The sequence below is a fragment of the Mus musculus genome, chromosome 5 (genome assembly GCF_000001635.26).
Source record: "Mus musculus strain C57BL/6J chromosome 5, GRCm38.p6 C57BL/6J".
Lineage (NCBI taxonomy): Eukaryota > Metazoa > Chordata > Mammalia > Rodentia > Muridae > Mus > Mus musculus.
Genome location: NC_000071.6, coordinates 111,920,151 through 111,937,340, shown reverse-complemented (window position 1 = coordinate 111,937,340; position 17,190 = coordinate 111,920,151). Strand labels below are relative to the sequence as shown.

Sequence of the window (17,190 nt, the reverse complement as noted above, 5' to 3'; positions counted from 1 at the left end):
GCCCTCTCAGCCATGGCCTCCACCAAGCCAAGTTGCCTGTTGAACAATCCAAGGACTCTCCACCCTGCAGGACCCAGCCGGAGCTCTCCCCTCTTTTCCCCTTTGTTTCTGGGCCAGCTCAGACTGGTCCCCAGGAAATCAGACTGCACCCCCCCCCCAGTCCCCAGAGTGGTGTCCAGCAGCTTCTCATAGCCTGACACCTGCCCAGCACCAGTGTGGGGTAAGCACAGTCAAAACTCCCGCATGCCACCTCCTCAAGTGACCTGAGACCTGTGGCGGAGTGGATGCAGGACACACCATAACCTAACCCCCAATCCTCTGTCTGTGCCTATGTATCAAAGAAACTCTATTTAGAAGGATGCAGTTATACTGGATGAAGGCCAACCCTAGGTACCTGGAGGTCATCCACATTGGCAAATGCTTTATCTCCTAATCACGTCTCCCTCTCCAGTCCAGGCAGTAAGGACCTGGATGACCTTTTAGGGGACAATATTAATGCTATCACATCACCTCAAGTACTGGAAACTGTACACAGAATGTCAGCATCAACTTGTGAAATCCCCCTGTCCATCCATCTGTCTGCCCTCTCTCCCCACTCTGTCCCTCTTTCTTTCCCTTAGTCTCTGTGAAGACTCTCCCCAGAGGTCATAGCATAGCAATGGATCTACCACTGAACCCAACCTAAAATCTTTTTCTGCTCCTTTCAGTGAATACATGGTGGTGATATGCATTTGTGGAGAAGCCACCATATTTCCTTGGATGTCTGGGCGACCACTGATCAAGTAAGGAGCATCTTCACTGTGTGTTTTTGTTGGGTGCTGTGATGGTTTGTGTATGCTTGGCCCAGGGAGTGGAATTATTAGGGGATGTGGCCTTGTTGGAGTAGGTGTGGCTTTGTTGGAGTAGGTGTGTCACTGTGGGCATGGGCTTTAATACCCTCATCCTAGCTGCCTGGAAGTGAGTCTTCTCTTAGAGGCCTGCAGATGTAGATGTATAACTCTCAGCTTCTCCTGCACCATGCCTGCCTGGGTGCTGCCATGTTCCAGTCTTGATGATAATGGACTGAACCTCTGAACCTGTAAGCCAGCCCCAATTAAATGTTGTCCTTATAAGAGTTGCCTTGGTCATGGTGTCTGCTCACAGCAGGCAAACCCTAACTAGAGACAGGTGCCTTGGCTTCTCCAGGCTGCTAGTGTCTGGCTCATATCAGAGGTCAGAGGTCAGAGGGAAGAGGGAATAGTTGTTGGATCCCATGCTGTGAGGGACTCCCCCTCCCCTGGGTTTCCATAGAGCATCCCCAGTCTGGGCCTCTTCTGTCCAAGGAAGTGGAATTTTTAAATAGCCAAACTGAAGAAGAGACAGGCTGCCAGCTGACCAGGGGCAGATGGAGGGCTGGCATAGCCTTAGGGGCTGGCAGGGGACATAGCTTCTCTGACAGCTGAGTGATGCTGGGGTGCTAGATTCGATGACAAGGATGTGGGTTGTCCCCTGGAATCCTGTCCTTGTGCAAAACCAAGGCAAATTCCAGAGCACAGAAGATCTGTCCTCTTCCACATCCAGCCTGGTAGAACCTGGCTTTGTTCCCTTACAGCCCAGACCCTGGGGCATTTAACAGACTAACTGGGAGGGGCCAAGGCATGCTTCTGTGCCAGCTGCCCATCCCTCAAAGCTAACACAGCAGCATCCTGATGGTGATGCCAGCCCAGAGGTGCCCAGGCATCAGCCAGCTGGCAGCTTTGTGGACAGCCAATGGAGCGGCCGGCCCATCTGCTCCACACAGCCAGCCCCATGCCTATTGCAGGCAGGCCCATGGCCCATCCCAGTGGCTGAGGTGCCAACCACAAGGTGCTCAGGGCCAGCTGGCTGGTTGGCAAGACTGGCCAACAGACCCATCTGCCTGCTGGCACCAGGCAGGCACACAGGGAACTGTGCCCAGGGTCCTTGGGGTGCCAGCCTGCCTGGTGTTCCAAGGCATCAGGGGTTCTGAGTCCTCTCTTTCTGTTGTCCGTCACCCCTCATGAGTTGGTGCCAGTAAAGATCCGATTCCACAGGAAGTCAAGGTGATAGGAATCATGGAGGGGGAGTGGTACTTACATGGTATGGAGTCAGTACTCCTGCATTGGTACACAGAGTACTGAAAGACAGCCTGTCCATGGTGGAGTCTAGGCCCAGGTTACCTTTCCTGGCCCACCAGGAAAGTATACCTAGTATACCACAGGATAGCCTACAGCCTCAGTCTCCCCATCTGTAGCTGGGTACAGCGATGGTAAGTGAGCCGTGCTCAGGACATGGGGATGGCGGACTCTCGGCACACTACTTGAGAGCATAGGTTAGAGTCTGGGAGCACTAGCCAGCAAAGCCTCTGCTCCAAGTCCACCAGCTAAAGGTCTGTGGAAAAAAAGCCTCAGCTGGAAGGCCTGACTCAAAGTCTCTATCACCCCCCACCCTGTGAGTGAGTCCTGTGGGGATGCAGGGAGGGGTCATTGGGAACAGAAGAAGCAAAAGAGGGCAGAATCTCCTGGGACCTTCAGGTCTTCACATTCAGCCCACTTCATTCCGGGACCCACGCTTGAGGCATGGTTAGGTGATCCACATGTGGTTCTGACTGTATTTATTTTGTGTGCCCACTATGTGGGCAAAGCGCCCCATGTCCCCACATAGGCCGAAGACCCATGGGTAGGAACCCCTGTTGGTTTGGAGCAGACTGTCCTCCTGGCTTCTCTGGAAGACTCTGGTGTCATACAAACCCAGACAGTGTCTCGCACCCTGAGCCCCACGTACCCAGAGCACCATACTCCTGCCTTCGGGAGGTTCGTGAGCTGTGCAGGGACATCCTCTGCGGAGAAGGTTATCAGAGCATCTGTGACTGGGTCAGGAGACATCATGAGACTGAACCTGTGAACATTTTCTGTTAGAGTCATGTCGTCCATGGCTTCAGTAGTTCCTCATGGAGGCCCACCCTAAGCTTATATCAGAGGTAGAAGGCTGACTGGGTGGCCGCTGCCCCTACCACGCTGTGGCTGGACTCTTCAGTGCAACAGCAGCCTTGGGTCAACCATGCTTCTGATTCCCCCGCCAACACCCAAGCTCTCTGTGGGATGTCTTAGGTCTACCTAGGAAAAGCCATCTAATGGAAAGAAACAAGGAAGTACGAAGGGAGGGAAGAAGGAAGAAAGGAAGTGAGGGGAGGGGAAGGAGTAAGGGAGGAAAGGGATGGAGGAAGGAATGGAAGGGAAGAAAGAAAGGGAGGGAGGGGGAAGGACAGAAGGACAGACAGGAAGGAAGGATAAAGAAAGGGATAGGGAAGGGAGGGAGGAAGGAATGGAAGGAAAAAGGGAGGGAGGGAGGAAAGGAGGGGGAGGAAGGAAGGAAGGAGAAAGAGATAGGGGAGGGAGGAAAGGCAGAGAGGAAGGGAGAAAAGGTGGGAGGGGGAAGGGAGGGAGCAAGGGAGGGAAGAAAGGAGGGAGGAAGACAGGCCTTTGTTCATCTGTGGTGTGGACTTCACTCAGCCTCTAGTCAGAACAAGGGTCCATGTGTCTCTGGCCTTTGACCTCCCTAGCAACCCACGCCTCACTCAGAGCTCTCTGCATTTGCACAAGGCGGTGCTGAGAGACAGTGGAACTGGGCTTCCTGTCTGCTATTGGAATTGGCAGAGATTGGTGGTGTTAGAGGTGCTTTAGGAAGCCTTGGATGTCTGAGTGAACTGGGTAGGCTGGGCATCATTGAGAGAATCCCTGGCGGGTGTCAGGTCCTGCGGAGGCAGAACTCCCCTGAGCAGGGGAGGCATCCAACATGGAAGTCAGGGTCTTCCATCCCTTGAGGGAGAGTAAATATCATGACAGATCTGAGGCTTCGTTCAAGGGCCTCCATCCAAACCACCAAACAACACGTGTATTTTCCAGATATTGCCTTCCAAAATAGGATTTTTCAAGTGATAGCTAAGGGCAGAGAGTGATCATTTTCAGTCATAACGTGACACTTTCCCTAGTCAGTGGCATGGTGTATGTTGGGTGCTGGCCTTTGTCCAGTCAGAGCTGGGGTGGGGGTACAGAGCTTCAGGAATCCATCAGGATAGACAGTGAGGTATCATTCCAGATTATAGTTTGTTCTAGACATGAACTTGAATACAGGCCTTTTCCTGGGGAGATGTAAGCCACCGCTTCACCCCAGTGAGCACACAGACAAAGTACTAGGCTGTTTTCATGGCCATTTTATGTCCTTTTCTGAACCCTTTCCTCAGAAATCGGACTTCTTGCCAACTGGAGAGAGGGCAGGCATGCATGCAGATCCACACAGCACGTGTGGTAAGCCTCACAGTGAGACACACAGGACGCCCTCTGCTGGAAGTACTGCTGGATGTAATTTCCTCTCAGCTGAAATCATCTCCCCTGGAGGCGAGAGGGCAAGAGGGAAACTCACAAAGTTCAGGAAAGCCCTGAAACTTACAGAACTCACAAGGCCCCTCCCTAAGATTGCACAAGCAATAAGATGGCAGGGGAGAGGAGACTCTGAGATGCCAGGCTCCAGAGCTGCCATTCATCTGTGTGTCTACTATGCTGGAAAGGGTTTTGGGGAGGCAGCTGCCTTTGAGTTACACACACTCTGTAAGCAACTCCAATAAATTGACGGGCTCACCAAGCCATACTTGGATGAAGTGCTCTCTGCTGTTGTTGCTGCTCTGTCTGGATGAAGCCATTTACATTACCATAGGAAAGTCACACAAGCGCACACAGTGTGCACATCTGCAGACATTCACACATATGAACAACCTTGCAGAAACAATGCATAGGCATGCGCAAAGCATACACACCACCAATTTCTAACTTTCTTGTGACCAGTCTGAAGATTTGCATGATACTTACTCATCAGACCCTGGCTCTACAGGATCACTGATGGTCACTCCTGACTCTGTAGGATTGCAGACACTGCTGCCCCTGTTCCCCAGCTGGGACCCTCCCAGTCTAGGCCCTGGCATTTTGTGTCCTGCTGGCTCTTCTGTTTTCCTCTCCGTCCCTCCATTGTCATGTCTAGTGAGCAGTCTGTGACTGTGTTCACTTTGTATCATTCCCAGGCCTCACCAGGCAGACCTTCTTCTCCCTTCTAGCTCCCTGGTTATTGTCAACACAGTCTGCACAATCTTGATTAGACATGCAGCTGACAGCAAAGGCAGACAAAAGCTTCCAATCTACCCACACCAGTAAGATTGACATCTGGGTCTCCAGAACCCTCATCAGAGCCAGGTGCTGCCCTGTCTTCCTCTTCTGTGAGCTCTGCTACACCATAGGTGTCACCAGCATCCCCCTTTACAGATGTGAACACTGAGAACATTGGGACCTTCAGGCATTTGTTTAGCCAGCACATTGCAGAACAAAACTCCAGACCCAGGAAGTAATGTGGAAACAATCGCCCCCTGCAGGAGAGCATGGGAAGTGCCACCTGGGGTTCCTGAGAATAGAGTGCGGATTGTGGGTGCTTTAAGGACCCATGGTCACTGTAATCCCATGGCTTCTCTTCAGTAAGTGAATGCTGTACCCTAGGAAGGCTCTGCAAGGGTGTGCAGCAGAGTCAATGGCACGTCTGACCTTACAGTGTCAGTTCTTTCCACATCACCGTTTGTCTCATGAGAACCAATGAGGCTGGACATCTTGGGTGGTTTTTAAAACATTTTCCCAGCAAAATTGGGAGGCAGAGGCAGGAAAATCTCTGTGAGTTCAAGGCCAGCCTGGTCTACATAGTGAGCACCAGTCTAGCTGGGAGCACACACACACACACACACACACACACACACACACACTTATACACACACATACACTCATATACACACATCACACACAAATACTCACAGCACACATATTCACACAAACTCTCATACACACATACTCACACACTCACACATATATTCACACACTCACAAATTCACACACACACTCATACACATGTGCTCACAACACACACAGTCACTCACACAAACATACTCGCACATACATACTCACATACTCATTCACACACATCTATTCACACACACACACTCATACGTGTACACATACTCACACATGTACGCACACTTGCTTTTTCCCTTTTTCTCTCTGTCTGTCTCTGTCTCTCTGTCTTTGTCTCTCTTTCTGTCTGTCTCTGTCTGTCTGTCTGTCTGTCTCTCTCTCTCTCTTTCTCTCTCTCTCTCTCTCTCTCTCTCTCACACACACACACACACTCACACACACACACACACACTGCCTCAGAGCACTTCTTCTTGGAGAACATCTATCCCTCCTCCCCAAGGCCTCCCTCACTATTCCGTTTTTGCAAGAGGCCTATGGAGAGCCACACATCAGAGAAGTTACAGGCAATGAGCAGAAGGTGAGAGGCTGTGTGAGGGAGGGTGGGCATCTCCTGGGTGGCTCACTGTGGGTGGCTTATGGAACCTGCAGTTCACTTACCTTTTATCTCACTCTGTGAGAGAGAAGTCTCTGAAGATTCCAGACACCACTGTGACTGAGGGAAGGGCCTCAGCTGGGACCTTGGTGCCTGAATCCCAGTCCATCGGCTCCTCACCCCTCCCCTGTTGGCTTAACTCACTGCCACAGGTGGCCTTGGGGAGACTCCAGGATCGCACAAATGAGTGTTCAAAGCCCATCACTGTGCCTCACAAACCATGACTTGACCCAAGGAGCTCATTTTCCTTACCCAGAGAGTGTCACATCCGTGTCTTTGTGGTATCCTGGTGCCCCTTCTCTGCCAACTCAGATGAAGAACTTCACTAAAACCATTCCAGTTTCCCCCAAGAGAACAGAGAGGACCAGAGAGGCCAATGATCTCACCTGGGGTCCCAGATGTGCTTGGTGGGAGAATGGGGGTAGGAACCAGCCAGTGCAGGAACAAGGTAAGACTTGGGACAAAATACGAGGGACACTAAAGACCTCAGCAGTCTCCACACACTGTTTTAGTGAGTGTGTTATTGACACTCCTCTTGCACTCGGGCTTTGAGATGGCTATTCACAGTGCTGCACTTAAGACACTTAGATTTTGTTTGTCACAGATGCCCTTGAGAGCTTGTATCTGAAGATGAATTTAACTAGTTCATCCTAATTTTGAACCTCCATATCTGCTCTGACCCTGTCCCAACTCAGTCAGTCAGTCAGTCAGCACATGCTTAAGAGTACTTGCATCGGTGAGCAAGGTCATTACAAGATAAGAAGTCCAGCTGGGTCAACACACAGAGATAAGTGGAGATCACATTTACTGTGGCAGAGAGACAGCGATGAAGTCATTGTTAGACCCGGCAGTGGGCAAACTTCCCCAGGGAGGCTGTGTGTGATGGGGAGAACTGTAAATGTTTAGGGCAAAAAGGAAAGACACCAGGAGAACCTGAGGCACAGTGGGGAAGGACTTGGCCTCTGACCCCACAACAGCAGCAAGCCCTAGAAGATCACAAACATGGGCAGCCTTGAACTTTCTTCTCAATGCCTGCTCAATGGTAGTTTGGCCTTGTGCACAGAACCAGGATTCTGGGGCCTTGGATCCTGCTGTGTCCTGTGTCCCCGTGCTTGCCCTGTCTTTAGATTTTAACGTAGGGCGGTGCTTGCCTTCCCTGTCCTGGGCCCCCCAGAGCAGGCCCTGCTTACCCTCATTTCCAGATGGAAATCTGGGGGAGCAGAATGGGGACCCCACTACAACAGAGCTGCACAAGCTTGGGGTGAGGCAGTGGGCCTGCCTGGAAACCTTTGTCCCCTCATTAGCGGTGGCTTTTCTTCTGAGCGCGCTCCTGGGAGGAAAGGGCAGGGAGGCTGTGGGGACGCAGTGAAGGTCTTAAAGGAAATTATGGTCTGCATAAAAATACCTCAGTGGAGGGCCTTAAACCATTCCCCTGGGCATCGAACGGTGACGGAGAGTCTATCGCTGTTCGCTTATGTGACCGCAGCCACCCAAGGTCAGAGAGAACAGAAGAAAAGCATTTAAGCATGCAAGGGGCCCAAGGAGGGAGTGTCTCCACACTGCCCTCTCCCCAGCTGCTCCGAAGCAGGGCAGAGAGCAGGACAAGACTGGGGCTGTGGGAAGGGAGGGTGAGGAGGAGCCTGCACCGGGACAGGAGGAAGCTTCAAACCTGGCTGTATTCTCACCCAAGTGTTCCCTTGGGGGGGGGGGAGAAAATATGACACCTGATTGGGATGAAATCAGAACGTGGTGTGCTGGCTCCCGCCTGTAACTCCAGCGCTTGGGAAGCTATGGGATGGTCACCCGGGGATGGAGGAAACAGTCTGGATGGTTGCAAAGGCCCGGGGCTTCATAGGCTTTTCTACGAGGTGGCTTTGTAGATGGTAGATCCTTCTCTCCCAGATTCACCTACATGAAGAAATTACAGCTCATGGTCTCTGCCGGGTGGAAAATTACCATTGGGCTTAATCCTGGGACTCAGTGAATCTGACTACCTCTACACTGTAACTGGGCACTGCACCCAATGCCTAGAGAGGGTCCTCGTCAGCCCCAAAGACTAAGGAGTGTGAGATCACACAAGAAAAGACCTTGTACTGGCTAGCTTTGTGTGTCAACTTGATACAAGGTGGAGTTATCACAGAGAAAGGAGCCTCTCTTGAGGAAATGGCTCCAGGAGATCCAGCTGTAAGGCATTTTCTCAATTAGTGATCAAGGGTGAGAGGGCCCAGTGTGGATGAGGCCAGCCCTGGGCTGGTAGTCCTGGGTTCTATAAGAAAGCAAGCTGAGCAAGCTGTTAGGAGCAAGCTAGTAAGCAGCACCCCTCCAAGGCCTCTGCATCAGCCCCTGTCTCCAGGTTCCTGCCATGTGTGAGTTCCTGTCCTAAGTTCCTTTGGACAGCAATGTAGAAATTTAAGCTGAATCAACCCTTTCCTCCCCAACTTGCTTCTTGGTCATAATGTTTTGTGCAGGAATAGAAACCCTGACTAAGACAGACAACTCTGAATCAGGCCCAGCAACGGGCTCTTGGTAGCTCAGAAAATTGGGCTCATGGGCCCCATGGTAACATGAAGTGTAACCATGAGGGTCAAATGGGGTCAGGCTCCAAGGTACTTAGTACTCAGTAGCAGTAGAGGTACGTAGTACACAGTACCAGCAGAGGTGCTATTGGAAGAGCTACTCCATGAAACAGACAGGGAAGCCTGTCTGCATAGAGTATGTCTATACTTGTGTATGGCTGTGGCTTCCTCTGAGAGTCTCAGAAAAAAATAGGCAAGCTCCTGGGAGTAGACAAACACACCCTTATGGCTGAGGAATGGCTTTTGGGACCATGGCCACTTGAGAAATGAGGTCTTTGTCTTTCCCACTGGTGGAGGAGTCCCTGCTGGTAGCAGAAGACAAATGGGTGCTCTTGTTGCAATAGCCTGGATCCTGGGCATCGACAAGAAGGGGCTAGATTTCTCTGACTTCTAACCTCTGTGGCCAGAGAACTGAATGGAGCACCTTGTGGGAGCACCACCCATCTCAGGGACCTTTGACTCTCAATTATTTTTGTATTTCTAAGATAAGACCTCTTGCCCCAGGGTGGTTGCTCACAATAATGTAGTCCACAGAGTTTGTAATTCTCTAGCCACAGCCTTCCCAGGAGTGCTGGGATTACCAGGCCGGCCTTGAACTCACTTTGTAGGCTAGGCTGACTTTGAACTCACTCCAGACCCCAGATTGAGCTAGAATTTTCTACCTTTCTGTTTTAGCCTCCTAAATAGCTAGCATGATGGGTATCACTGTGCCCAGCTTGTTTTTGTTTGCTTCAGATATCCCTTCCCCATGTTCAACCTTGCCTGGCTTAGCCTCTTGTCTAAGGGTTTGTGGTCCTTGTTTTTCTGTAACTTTGGGTCTCCCAGCATGGCTTGAGTGTGTTCCGGGGGCGTCCTGTGCTTTAGGGCCCACAGCCTGAGGATTTGCCTACATCAGCATCTGCAGGCATCCACCCTGAGCTCTTCTGATCTGAGATCTGAGACAGCCGAGGGGCTGCCCATGCCGGGCGTGATGGAGTGTGTGCTGAGAGGGGCTGTAGATAAGCGGTGATTCCTGAGGACGCTCCATCATCGCTCCTGAGAACATGTTAGCGGTGATTGTTTGAATGTCTCTGCTAATAGGATATTATTCATAACACTCGGGCTGGCTCAACTAGAAGATGATAAGAAATTAAATCCTTAATGGCTTTCCAAGGGAGAAGACTTTCCCTGGGGGAATTGGGGACCCTGGGAAGTGGTTGCCTACGACCGGCCCATATTCATAGGGACGTGATCGAAATCAGCTTTATATGACCCTCCCAGGAAAACATGGGGACAAAGTCAGAGGACAGAAGGAGATGGCTGTGATGGGGGGGGGGGGGCACTTGCTGCCTTCTGAGTGTAGACACACTGCGTTCTCACCTGTCTCTGTTACCACAGAAGTTGCAAGCCCGGGACACAAGAGGCCTGGAGAAGCCAATAAACTGGCTGCTAATGTCAGGGCTTGGGTCCTGAAGCAATCTCTCCAGGAGTGGACCTCACAGAAAAGGTCTGCGAGAATCAGACTCTGAAGCTCTGGAAGTTGGGCATCCCCACTGTCCCAGGGGGTAACAGGCACACTGAGTGGGTACAGGAGACACATAAAATTCTGAAGGTCCCTCCACCTAGACCCCTGTGATTTGCACACAGGCTTCCTGGTTACCATTCAGAGCTTGGGAACCTTCTTAGCAATCCCTTTCTGATGGAAATCTCTAAAAAAAGGGACTGAGCATGGACCACAGAACAACACACGTGCTTAGTTTCACACACGTTCCTACATGCACACAAACATGTGCACACAGACATAGAAAGCATATACACATGTGCATACACAAATGCATGTGCATGCACACACACATCTGAGCGCTTGTGTGTGTGCACATGAGCTTGTGCGCATGTGTGCATACACACACACACACACACACGCACACACACACACACACACCAAATGGCAAGTGTCAGTTGCCAAGAGCAGAATCTCTGGTCCCATGTTCTGGGTCACGCCTGCATCATGCATGTTTTCTCTGGACTCCCTTTCTCCACACCTCTGATTATCCATGGCATGGAATTAACCTCTCCTGTTTCTGGGGCAAGGCAGACAGGATGGTAGGATTCTTCCACAGTCCAAGCCCCTCATCAGGAACTCAGTGGTGCAGATATATGTAAATATTTAAAAGCACACACTCTTTTTGTTTGATTTTCATTGTTGCAGACTACGGAGAGCCCTGGTTCCCAGCCCCCATTTTCTCTCCTCTAGGTCTCATTGGCTCCACAGTAGAAGCCAGCCTAGATTTCCATTCCCAAAGTTCACGATTCACCCAGCCATGAGCTGTGCCTTTAACCACTGCTAAATTGTTTCCTGACAGCCCAGCTCCAGTGTTCTCCCCTGACATTTGATTTACATATGATCTTTAAGCAACGCCACAATAGCTGCAATAGCGATTTGGTTAATATTCCGAGTGCTCCCCCCACAGCCCGTACCTTGCAGGGCCATTTCCTTGCAGCAGTATGGCAAAATGCATGTACCAAATAAATGTATTGCTAATGAAATCAGCAGATTATGGGGAGGAATCAATTGCCCTGCTGCTGGGATGAGGCACCAGGAGTTAATTTTGTCTGGATCTGCAAGGGTAGCTGTTAATGGAACAGGCTTTTTACCTAATTGGAGGAGAAATGAATGAAATATGGTAACATTCCACGATGCATGCAGTGAGTGCATCCCAGTCCCATGTCCTGCCTGGCAGAGATCACAGAACAGTGAGGCTTGGTCTCCTCCCCACCTCTCCCTCTGGTCCTGTACAGCCTGGGCTCTCATGGCCTCATCACCCTCCCTTCCTTTCACACTTCACACCCTTGCTTCTTCCATTCCACCTTTCTTCCATTCATCTTCTTTAATCTATCCACCTACTGTCTCTATCTGTCCTTTTTTCTTTCTACCATCCATTAAGCTACCTGTCTGTTCATCTGTTCATACATCTTCCATCCATCCATCCTTCCACTCACCCACCCATCCATCTATCCATCCATCTACCCATCCATCCATCCATCCATCATCTACCCATCCACCCATACCACCTGTCCATCTGTCTGTCCATCCACCCACCCACCCATCCACCCATACTCCCATCTACCTACCCACCCATACATCCATCCATTTATTCATCTATCCATCTATCCATCCATCCATCCATCCACCCATCCATCTACTCATCCATCCACACACCCACCCACCCATCCATCCATCCATCTATCCATTCACTGTTCATCCATCCATCCACCCATCCATTTATTTATTCATCTACCCACCCATCCCTTCACTATCCATCCATCCATCTATTTATTCATCTATCCATCCACCCACTATCCATCCATCCATCCATCTATCCATCCACTTATCTATCCATCAAGGTAATGAACTAGGGTCTTGCACACAAATATGTTCAAGAGCCTGTAGTCTGACTGAGTGAGCCCTGAGCCTGTCTATAGCACCTGGGCCATATCCAGTGTGGTCACCTGATTGCCATCACCCTCCCTGCCATCTTGCCATCAGCAAATTTGCCACTTGTCTACTCTGCCAGCCCATTGGCCCATCTCCCTTGTTCCTATGCAGGGTCAAGTAACTCATCAAGTCCCACTTGCCTTCTGTGATTATGCTTAAAGATAACCATAGAGCCGACATGGCCCCTCACACCATGCCAGTCTATGGTGCCTAATGCCTGTATGCTTAGCCAAGGGTGTGTCTCTCCTCCCTCTCTCTTCCCCTCCCATCTTCCCTCCATCCAGGACAGCACCATAGATAACTGCACATTCCTGAGTCTGTGGTTCTCCTGTCTCCTGGCAGATGGCTCTTGGAATGACCTTTGCAAAGAAATATTCCTGGGTGGCACAGGTGAAGATCTGTGGCTCACAGCCACTGAGCTCTCGGCTCTCACAGGTGAACTCCATTGTCCAGCTGTAGATGGGGCAAGGGAGGGGGGAGGCTGGACACAGGGACTCATGGTGCAGTATTGAGCAATGGACTCATATCTGCTTGATGAGGTGGGGTCAGGATTCGCACCCAGGACTCCAGATCACACTGTAATTCTCCAGTTTCTGTATATATGAATCTCCTTGGGAACAAGTAGACAGTTCATCACAGTTCTTTGAGTTGTAACCCAGCAAATCAAGGCCCCAAAAGGGCGCAAAATCTATTCTGCAGAGTCAAGGTGAGGGGCAGTGCTGGCCAAAGGCACCTGTACATGCAATGCCTTATTTATGGAAGGGATCAGGGTCTAGTTGAATGATGGGGAGTTGTGGGGTTTTCCACACAAGTCCAGGACTTAGATTTAGATTTCTTGTCTACTGTCTACCAAGGCATAGCCAATTCTTGGGCACCTACTATGCACCTGGCACCCTACTGAAAGCTGGGGGTGCAGACACCATTGTGCCTGCCAGGCATTCAGTGGCCAAAGCTGCAGCCTGTCTTCCCCTCTGTGTCTGAGGGGCTGGGGCCCTGGAATGTATTTATCATCATTCAAGGGTCTCAACTTCTGCTTACGGAAACTTTGCCGAGATTTGAGCAGAAATAGTAAATACCAAAGCTCCCGAGGGCTGCACTAATTTCTCAGACATTTAATCAATACGGAGCTGCCCTGTTCATTACAGCTGTCAAAAATATGCAAAATCGCCCATCTGGTCCTTTCAGGTACGGAGCTCAGAGCGGAATCACCAGTTGCTTGGCCAATTACTACGCCCCAGTCTCCCTCCCTGCGAGGCCTCTCCATTAGCCAGGGGCTGCTGACTCTGGAAGAACTCTAAACAATAAATATTTGACATGGTATGGCCCAGGATGGGGCCCGTCACAGTGGTCACAGTGATGGGTTTGGGGGACACAGATGAGGAATGCAGGTAAGGTTCGGGGGGACTCAGCCTCCCCCACCTTGGCTACCCACAGCCACCCTTCCCTGAGCGTCCTCTTTCTTGTGAGGCCCCTCCCTGCGCCTCAGATATTTAGACCTATTAAAAACCATTGGGGGGAAAAATGGTCTCCACAAAAGCTTTGCATAAAAAAGTGATCAACGCGAATTCCTCTGAGGAAATTGCTTCAACAGATGGAAATGGGCCATTTGCAACAAACGCCGCTGGCTGTGCAGATGGTGATTATGGGATGTATGTAAACACGCTAGCTCCAGCAAGCAGAGGGAGCTGCACCACTGAACTCAGCCTACACTGGGGCCGCCCACCCTGGTGCTGGCCCTGCCCTGGTTGGCCCAGGGCTCCAATGGGGTCCAGGGGCCAGGACGCAGCTTGGAGTTCCCAGAGCTATTAGCTTAGTCGTCGATGTTTAATTACAGATCTGTCTGAAGTGCAGCCTTGGAGCAAATAGCACTCTGTAGTCCCAGGGCGGCTGGGGTGGAGGGGGCAGCAGGGGTGGAGGGCTTCCTAGGCAGAAGCTCTGCCTCTTGGTCACTGTCTACAGGCCAGAACTGTGCCGCTGACCCTGGGTGCCTTCTCCTCTCTGATCTCCATGGAATTTTAGGAAGTTGCCCCACCATCTCCATCCCCTACAAATGGGGAAACTGAGCCTCAGAGATGTGAAGTATTTTTCCCCAAGGCCACAGCCTTAGAAAGTGAGGTAACTGGACTAAAGAGATGGCCCAGCACAAAGAGCACATGTTGTTCTTACCGAGGTCCTGGGTTCAGTTCCCAGAACCCAAACTGGTTGACTCAAAACCACCTGTAACTCCAGAATTGAGGGTACCACACTCTCTTCTGTCCTCCATTTATACCTGTAACCATATGTGCGCACACAAACACATTGAGATAATTTTTTAAAAGATTTATTTATTTATTTATTTTACATATATGAGTACACTGTAGCTGTTCAAATGGTTGTGAGCCTTCATGTGGTTGTTGGGAATTGAATTTAGGACTTCTGTTTGCTCTGGTAAACTCCGTTTGCTCCAGTCAACTCTGCTCACTTAGTCCCTGTTCACTCCAGCCCAAAAATTTATTTATTACTATAAATAAGTACATTTTAGCTGTCTTCAGACACACCAGAAGAGGGTGTCAGATCTCATTATGGGTGATTGTGAGCCACCATATGGTTGCTGGGATTTGAACTCAGGACCTTCGGAAGAGCAGTCTGTGCTCTTAACCACTGAGCCATCTCTCCAGCCCCAGATAATTTTTAAAAATAGGACAATTTTTTTTAAAAGAAGGTAAAGAAACCAAAGTGTGTCTGCCAACTATGGCTGAAGAACCAACCAACCAAGCTCAATGGCTTTATGATATAAGCATCTGCTCTCCATTACAAGAGGTCTTTGCACAGCATTGTGGGAGTGGTGGTCTCTTTCATTTTCTATTGCTAAAGGAGGCCCAAGAACATAACCAGTGGGTGAAATGAGACAGCTAGGCATCTGGATGGGAGAACTGTAAACATACCATAAGCAACAACGATGGAAGTGGGAGGAAGTTTGGGCCAGTTTTGTGAGCTATCTATCTTTTGAAGTTTGATCTTACAACTCTTTCATAGTTCCTAGTGCCAACATCCCCGGAGAGAGTGGGGCCCTTCACCACTTTTTCCTTGGTCTCTCTAGCCCAAAGCTCAGTCTTGGTTTGTCTTTGCTCTCCCCAGTAATTTGGTGGCCTTGGGTATGTTGTTCTATTTATTCTTCCTAGGCCTTGTTCTCAGGATATCTGTGTCTGGGACAATAAGCAAAACTGCACAAATCACCAGTGAGCTGTGCTTGACACGCTGAGCATCTCCATGCCGTACCGGCTTAGAGTTCTCATTTGTGTTGGCTATGATTGGTGGCTAAGCAGTAAGATGGGCTCAGCCTACTTATAGCTGTTACTTCATCGTGTCTATGCATCCTCACTTTGGGGTTTATGATGCTAGACAGGTAGGAGTTCCACCACCATCTTCAGAAGAAGATACATGGATCCTCAAAGAGAAATTGACTTAACCAATAATTATCAGTGTTGGCTTCATGGTGGGGCTGACTTCTTGACCATAACAGTCCACAGATCTGGCCTCTCCCACCTGCTACCTGGTGTTAGCTGGACATAACCATTGCAGAGAGGAAGGACGACCTGGAGATGGAAAGGCTGCGGTGCCGGCTCTGCTGGGTGTGATGTTCTGGTTGATCGATCACCATCCCCCTCTGAGTCTCAGGTTCCTTATGTGCCAAGTCAAGATTAGACGAGAAAAGCGCATGTGTGGAGGTCCCGTACTCAACGGGACAGCTGTTTGACGCGCACCAGCCCAGCGACCCGTGTTTGATCCCCGGGATCCATGTAAGAATAGAAGCAGAAAATCGATTCTCCAGAGTTGTCCTCTGACCTCCACATGTGTGCAATGACACCTGCACCTGCACCCGTGCATGCACCCTTGTGACGTTAGTAAATACATTAAAATTAGATGTGGAAGAGCTCGTTCCGAAGGTAGCACGGGGAGCAGCGAGTGCTTCCCACTCTGTGTTCTCCCCCCACCCCACCCCCCGGGAGCCGCTGCAGAGATCCTGGGCTATGGTGTGCATGTCCAGGGTGGGAGATGGCAGGCAAGCTAGAACCTCACATTCCCATGAATGCTAGCTTTCAAGACTTGTATCTCCAGAGAGCCCTACCCAAGATGTCCCACATGAGATGACCCTCAGGGACCAGTAATTTTTATTAAAAAGGACTTTAAACTACAGTCTGAGAGTCTTCAGCACAGTCACCAAGTGGTAGTGTTCATGGAAGCCTTGGGGTGTCTGCACAGAGCTTCCTAGGATATACTGTACAGACCCCCTCAAATACTCCATGATTCTTCCCATCACTGACCCTCTGTGTGCCTTGGCTTCTCCATCCCTGGGTAGCCACACTCACTTCCACAGGGAGCCTTTCTCAATGTCTTAGACCAGGATGCCCTGGCACCTGTTTCACCTTGTTGGCAAGCTAGGGTAGGACACACATCTGTGTGGCCCTTGATGAGGGTCGTTCTTTCCCCTTAAGACTGTGTTTCCCTTACGAACAAAAAGTCCAAGTTTGTTTATCTGTGGGTCCAGTGTGGGTCATTGTGGGATATACACAGAGAACAGATCGACAAATACACACACACACACACACACACACACACACACACACACACACACACACCAGATGCAGTGAATCCAGGATGTTCCAAGACACCTGACGATGTCGGCAACCATCCTCAGAGGCATGTGGCCCTCTGCCCCTTGATGCC

The 17,190-nt window shown here is 50.4% G+C and overlaps 1 long non-coding RNA gene across 9 annotated transcripts in view; it reads left to right on the top strand.

The window, feature by feature from the left end:
- Positions 1–17,190, top strand: part of Gm36794 — a 51,806-nt gene that overhangs the window by 9,213 nt on the left and 25,403 nt on the right. For 7 of the 9 annotated variants that reach the window (XR_880587.2, XR_880585.2, XR_880586.2 and 4 more), the window contains exon 3: positions 708–782. This is a non-coding gene — a long non-coding RNA (predicted gene, 36794). Of the gene's footprint in view, positions 1–707; positions 783–4,240; positions 4,658–12,767; positions 12,919–13,668; positions 13,852–17,190 lie in introns of those variants that run through there. The other 2 variants (XR_880581.2, XR_880580.2) reach the window with 2 other exon arrangements.